The 6,806-nt window shown below is 34.8% G+C and overlaps 1 pseudogene; it reads left to right on the top strand.

The window, feature by feature from the left end:
* The first annotated feature begins 2,638 nt into the window (after window positions 1-2,638).
* Window positions 2,639-4,270, top strand: LOC123234932 (annotated as a pseudogene).
* Window positions 4,271-6,806: the final 2,536 nt, after the last annotated feature.

Here is a 6,806-nt window from a genome sequence, read left to right as displayed (position 1 = left end):
ACAAAGGAACAAATTATTGTATAGAAGCTATGAGAAAAATATTGTAGTGGTTATATATATTATTTAGATGTGAACTCTTCCCCTTTGCATAGACACAAAAGATAATTTCTTTCTTGCTCTTCTAATTTGATTAGAAAGGGACATTTAATATATCCCTTATATTGATATATGATATGAATGTTAGTCTAAATCTAATTTCTCTAGATTTTTTGAGTTTTCCCAGAAATTTTGTCAATGAGTCTTGACCCTAATAGGTTCTTTGGGTTTATTGATCACTAGGGTATAAGTTTGCTTCTGTATGTTGTCTTCTTAATCTGTTCCACTGATCAACCTCTCTATATTTTAACCAGTACCAAAAATTTTTTCCATGATTATTACTTTGTAGTACAGTTTGAGATTGGGTACTAGGCCCTTTTTCTTCACCCTTTTTTCATTTTTTCTTGGAGATTCTTGATTTTTTTTATTATTCCAGATGAATTCTGTTATTATTCTTTCTTGCTTTATAAAACAATCCTTTGTTCATTTGATTGGTATGGCACTGAATAAGTAAATTAATTTAAGGCATATTGACATTTTTATTTTATTCCCTAGGTCTATTCAAGAGCAATTCATATTTCTCTAATTGTTTAGGTCTGAATTTTTGTGAAAAGCATTCTGTATTTATATTCCTAAAGTCTCTGTGTGTGTCCTAGTAGTTAGAGTGACAATATTTCATACATTATTTAGTCATTTTGAATGGAATATATTTTCTATCTCTTCTTGCTAGGTTTTGTTATAGAAGTGTTAATGTTTTATATGGGTTTATTTTATATGCTGTAACCTTGCTGAAGTTATTGTTTCAGTTAATTTTTTAGTTGACTCTCTTAATAGATCATCATATATAATCTGAAAAGTGATTTCTTTGTTCCCTCTTTACCAGTGTTTATTATCTGCTCTCTCTCCCTCCAATAATCTGGTTCCTTTTAGGACCTCCAATTTAAGGAGGAGACGTATGCTAAACATGTCTTTATTCCTCTTCAGGCTACACTGCCAACTCATCTCTGCAGGTATCTCTTTACTATGTCCTCTTCTCAGGTACCTTCACCTCCTCCTTTTCAGCACCTGCTTTGCTCCATTAGAATATAAGCTACTTAAAGGCAAGGAATATTTTCCCTTCAGCTTGAATTCTTATTTCCAGTGCTAAAGCACATTGCCTGGCCCATAGTGGGCACTTAATAAGTGCTTATTAAATCTAAAGCTAAATCTAAGGACAGAAGTTAAGCAATATGCCAGGGGTTACAAAGCTAGTAAATGTCTGAGGCTAGATCTAAAACTAGGTTATCCTGATTCCAGGATGGGATGGGGGTTGATGTGGTTGTCTCTGATTGTGCCCTGAATCACACACTCACACCCAATGAGAGCTACGATTCAATGAATCCTTGGAAAATAAAGATGACATCCAACAGACAACCCTTTCTTAAGAACTGATACAGCTACAATGTGGAGAGTTCATCATCAGCCCCTCACCTCAGATAGCACTTTTCTAGTCTGAGCAGTATAAAGCTAAAAGTATTGATGTGCACCCATCTCTGAGTGTTCCCATTCGAGTGCCTGAGTATACTCAGACAACTTGAGCTGAGCCATAAAGGAAAAGAAGAATTCTGAGAGGGAGAGATGAATAGAGGACAACCTGGAATTTTTTAAAGGCTTATACAGAAGATGGAAGCAAGGGCAGGTACCAAAAGATAAATATAAAAGTGTGACACAGTAGTATGAGAATAGTATTGGCAATGCTAAAACTAAAAAATGAACAAAGCTTGGAAAGGAAAGCTGAGCACAACAACAACATCAACAAAAGATAGTAGATTAAAAAAAAAACAAATTATATTAGAGGGGAAACAGCAGCAAGGTAGCACAGTGGAGAGAGTGCCAGGCCTGGACTCTAGAGGACCTGGGTTCAAATCTGACCACAGACCCTTCCTAGCTGTATGATCCTGGGAAAGTTACTTGGCCTTAATTGCCCAGCCCTTAGTGTGCTCTTCTGCATTAGAACTGAAACTAAGACAGAAGGAAAGGGTTTTTTTTTTTTTTTTGAAAAAAACTTATCAGAAGATCAAAGAAAGGATAGGACTGCTGCCTGAAGTGTTTGGTTGAGATAATGATAACTGATAATAGAAGAAGACAGATGTTCTATTTTTATTTACTTTTTTTCAGTATATTTTCTTAAAAAGATTTTTAAATTAAAAAAACATCAATAAAAACAGACTTTTCCACATGCACAGAATGGAAAAAGAGGTCTGAATATGAAATTAATGAATCATATTTTTTAAAATATATAGTAAGGCCAATATGAAAGTAAAGGAAAATAATGAATGTTAGAGGAGATATGGCAAAATTAGGACACTAATACATTACTGGTGGAGTTGTGAATTGAAAGAATGCATACCCCTTGATATAGCAATACCACTACTAGGTTTGTACCCCAAAGAGATAATAAGGAAAAATGCTTGTATAAAAATATTTATAGCTGCACTCTTTGCAATGGCAAAAAATTGGAAAATGTGGGGGTGTCCCTTGATTGGGAAATGGCTGAACAAATTGTGGTATATGATGTTGAAGGAATACTATTGTGCTATAAGGAATAATAAACTTCTTGATTTCCATATGAGCTGGAAAGACCTCCACAAACGGATGTGTAGTAAAATGAGCAGAATCAGAAGAACACTGTGCACAGAAACTGAAATACTGTGGGAAGATCATATGTAATCGACTTTGCTAATGATAGCAATGCAATGATCCAAGACAATCACAAGGGATTTATGAGAAGGAATGCTATCCACATCAAGAGAAAGAACTGTGTCAATAGAAATGCAGAAGGAGGAGAGCAGATCTGCATCGGGGCTGATGGTGGAGCAGAACTTTTGAAGAATCCAAAGAAAAAAATGTCAAGACAAAGTAGCCATTTGCAAGCTAAACTGCAGCCCCAGACTAGTCAAACAGATTCTCCCCAGGAAACCCAATTCCTTCAAGCCAAAAAAAAGGAAAATGACTCAGGATGTAAAGAAAAGAAAAGAGGAGACTGGAGCCAAGAGACAGCAATATGAAATTAGGAATTGTTGGCCACCTGTGTTATCTGGAGGTATCACTCCTTGCATTATTATTGAAACCCCACACAAAGAAACTGTCACCAGTGACTTCTCCAGGTTTACTAACTACAGGTTTAGAAACCTTTTTATAAATCCTTCACCTCTGCCTGACCTAAGTTGGGGATGTTCTAAGGATGTCTGGTTTAATATGTTAAAAAAGGAGACCAAATATGTTCATGATAAACATTTTGAAATGCTACATTCTGACTTAGAACCACAGATGAGATCAATACTTCTAGACTGGCTTTTAGAGGTATGTGAAGTGTATACACTTCACAGGGAAACATTTTATCTTGCTCAAGATTTTTTTGATAGATTTATGTTGACACAAAAGGATATAAACAAAAATATGCTTCAGCTTATTGGTATTACCTCATTATTCATTGCTGCAAAACTTGAGGAAATCTATGCTCCTAAATTACAAGAATTTGCTTATGTTACTGATGGTGCTTGCAGTGAAGATGATATCCTAGGGATGGAACTCATTATATTAAAGGCTTTAAAGTGGGAGCTCTGTCCAGTAACAGTTATTGCCTGGTCGAATGTCTTTCTCCAAGTCGATGCTCTAAAAGATGTTCCTAAAGTACTCCTACCTCAGTATTCCCAGGAAAAGTTTGTTCAGATAGCCCAGCTCCTGGATCTGTGTATTCTCTCTATTGACTCATTAGAATTCCAGTATAGAATATTGGCAGCAGCTGCTTTATGCCATTTTACGTCCATTGAAGTTGTTAAGAAAGCGTCAGGTTTAGACTGGGACAATATTTCAGAATGTGTAGAATGGATGGTACCTTTTGCCAGAGTAATGAAGGGTGGACCTCTGGTGAAACTGAAGATTTTTAAGATTTCTGTAGAAGGCAGACATAATATCCAGACACACACAAATTATTTGGCTATGCTGGAGGAAGTCAATTATGTGTCTGCTTTCACAAAGGTGGGACAGTTGTCACCAGTGTGCAATGGAGGCATCATGACACCACCGAAGAGCACAGAAAAATCCCCTGGAAAACACTAAAGGCAAAGTTGAACTGAGAGCTTGCCGAGTGGATTTGTTCTGACTTGGCAGTAGAATATTATATTCCTTTTGGAGTACTAAAAAAGCTAAAACAACTTTAGTAATAGTCCTAACCAATTCAGAAATTACACTGCCATGGACGAGTTAAAAGCCTCTACCTATTCAGAATAGGATAACCATAGTTCAGATCTTAGCTGTCAAAAAAAAAAAAACAACAGCCGAACTAGTTTACAAATATTAGTATTTCATTCCCAGGGTGAATATAGATCCAGGAACTATGTAGTCAGTCTAATTTTTACCTTAGCTACATTTTTGGGACTCGTGCAACAAAGTTCATTCTGATCAATTAGGAATGTTACTGTTTGAGATGTTTTGGACTAGATGAGTGCCACTTTAAATTGTACTCTGGAAGTTCAAGAACTCATTTGATTGGTGCTTTTCAGTTAATTCTTGAAAAAATTCTTGACTGTTTACAGAGGTTTAAGTTATAGAATAAGATGATGACATTTTCATTACAGCTGCCATAGCATTCTGCTCCAAAATACATGAACTTTTGTGAATTTCAGTATAATCTTTGGGTAAGAACAAAAAAGATAAAACAAGGAAAAGGTTGGCTTTTCTAAACTCCAGATTCAGCAAAATAGCTGTGCACATCTTAATCAGAGCTTTGTTTAATATACGGGTTGTTTTAATATAAAACCTTTGTATATTATCACAATGATTTTAGTAGGGAAAATTTTTATATGAAGAATAGCTTTATGAAAATATCAAAGAAAATATCCCCTTTAAGGTACTTTTTAAAAACTGCAGAGACTAAAGTCATTTATGTTCAGAAAATTTAGGGTTCCCCTCAAAAAGTACATTATGAAAAAAGGACAATATGAGATGATTTAAAGTAGAAAAGACTAAAGCAGAATAAAGATGTATATACAGTGGCTTCTGGAAAACTTACTGGAAAAATAATGTAAGAACTCAAAGCAGGAGCACTCAAGAACTTGGTGTAAAAAAAGCTTCTGTGTAAATAAATATTTTAGCTCAGCAGCTAAGCAACTGGACTTCATCAGAAAAAAATTACACTATATTATTTCTGCTACTTGACCTGTGAAATCTTTTCTTCTTTTGAAGAAACTGCACTAAGTTAGTTTATTTTCCCTAAAATGTTTCAGTGCATTGCTTGCGGAAAACACCACAACTTATTTGTACATATATTGTATAAATGTAATATTTTAATACTGTTTTATTTTAAACTTTGTTTAAAAAAATAAAGTTAATCATACTTTTTGCAAAAAAAAAAGAAATGCAGAAGGAAAATATTTGATTTTTCACTTGTTTATATGGGTATTGGATGTGGGGTTTTGGTTTTTAAAAGATTATTACAAAAATGATTAATATGGAAATTGGTATTGAGTGATAATACATGTATCACCCAGTGGAACTGCTTGTTAGTTCTGGGCGGGGGGTATATAGTAGGGGCAGCTAGGTGGCTCAGTGGATTGAGAACCAGGCTTAGAGTCAAGAGTTCATGGGTTCAAATCTGGCCTCAGACACTTCCTAGCTGTGTGACCGTGGGCAAGTCACTTAACCTCCATTGCCTGGCCCTTACTGCTCTTCTGCCTTAGAATCAATACACAGGTTTTAAAAAAAAAAAAAGCATATAGTAAATGTAACATGATGGTGCCAATATTTTCCTTAAGAACTTCCTTCTCTCTCTTTTTAAAAAGTGTTTCTCCCCTTTCTCTTATTTGTTTTTTTTTAATATCACTATTAATATCTCTTCCCCCCTTCCTATTCTCCACCCTCTTCACAACTCACACATGTACTTTGTTGTAATAAATAAATTAGTCTAGGCAAACAAATTCACGCTTTGGTCATATTTTGGAAACGTTGCATCTATTCCATCACCTTCTGGACTCATGATTTTACTTCGCTTTTCTCAGCAAAAGAGAATGACCTTTATGAGGAAGGAAAACTGCCAGTTTGTCACAAATCTCTCAGAAACGTTTACTAAATTCTAAATAGAGTAGATTAGAGAAAAAGAAATCCAAAAAGGGTAGAATTTCCCCATTTGAAAAATCTCTGACCCAAACCACTTTCTGCTTATAATTTAAAGAGTTCAAGAACAAAGATATTTCCATTTGAGAACTCTCCTGTCAGTCTTTCCAAATATCTCTGTATTACTTTTATGTTCTTCATTTCTTACAGGAAACTAATTGTGTTTGTATAATTCCTGTGTATGTGTTAGCAGATAGATTCCTTAGAATTTTATTTTGTCTAGGGTGATTTTAAATTATATTTCTCTTTCTAACTCTTGCTGCTGGGATGTATTGGAAATATATATAAATGCTGATGATTTATGTGGGCTTATTTTGTATCCTGCAACTTTGCTAAAGTTATTTCCACTAGTTTTTTAGTTGATTCTCTTGGATTCTTTAAGTAGACCATCATATCATCTGCAAAGAGTGATAGCCTGGTCTCCTCGTTTCAATATCGTCATATTTTAATATCTTCCATTTTTTTTTCTTCTCTAATTGCTACTGCTAGTGTTTCTAGTACAATGTTAAATAATAGAGGTGATAGTGGGCATCCTTGTTTCACTTCTGATCTTATTGGGAAGGCTTCTAATTTATCCCCATTGTAGATGATGCTTGCTGATGGTTTTAGATATATAC

Source organism: Gracilinanus agilis, chromosome 2, assembly GCF_016433145.1.
Source record: "Gracilinanus agilis isolate LMUSP501 chromosome 2, AgileGrace, whole genome shotgun sequence".
NCBI lineage: Eukaryota > Metazoa > Chordata > Mammalia > Didelphimorphia > Didelphidae > Gracilinanus > Gracilinanus agilis.
This window is presented reverse-complemented; position numbering and strand designations above follow the sequence as displayed.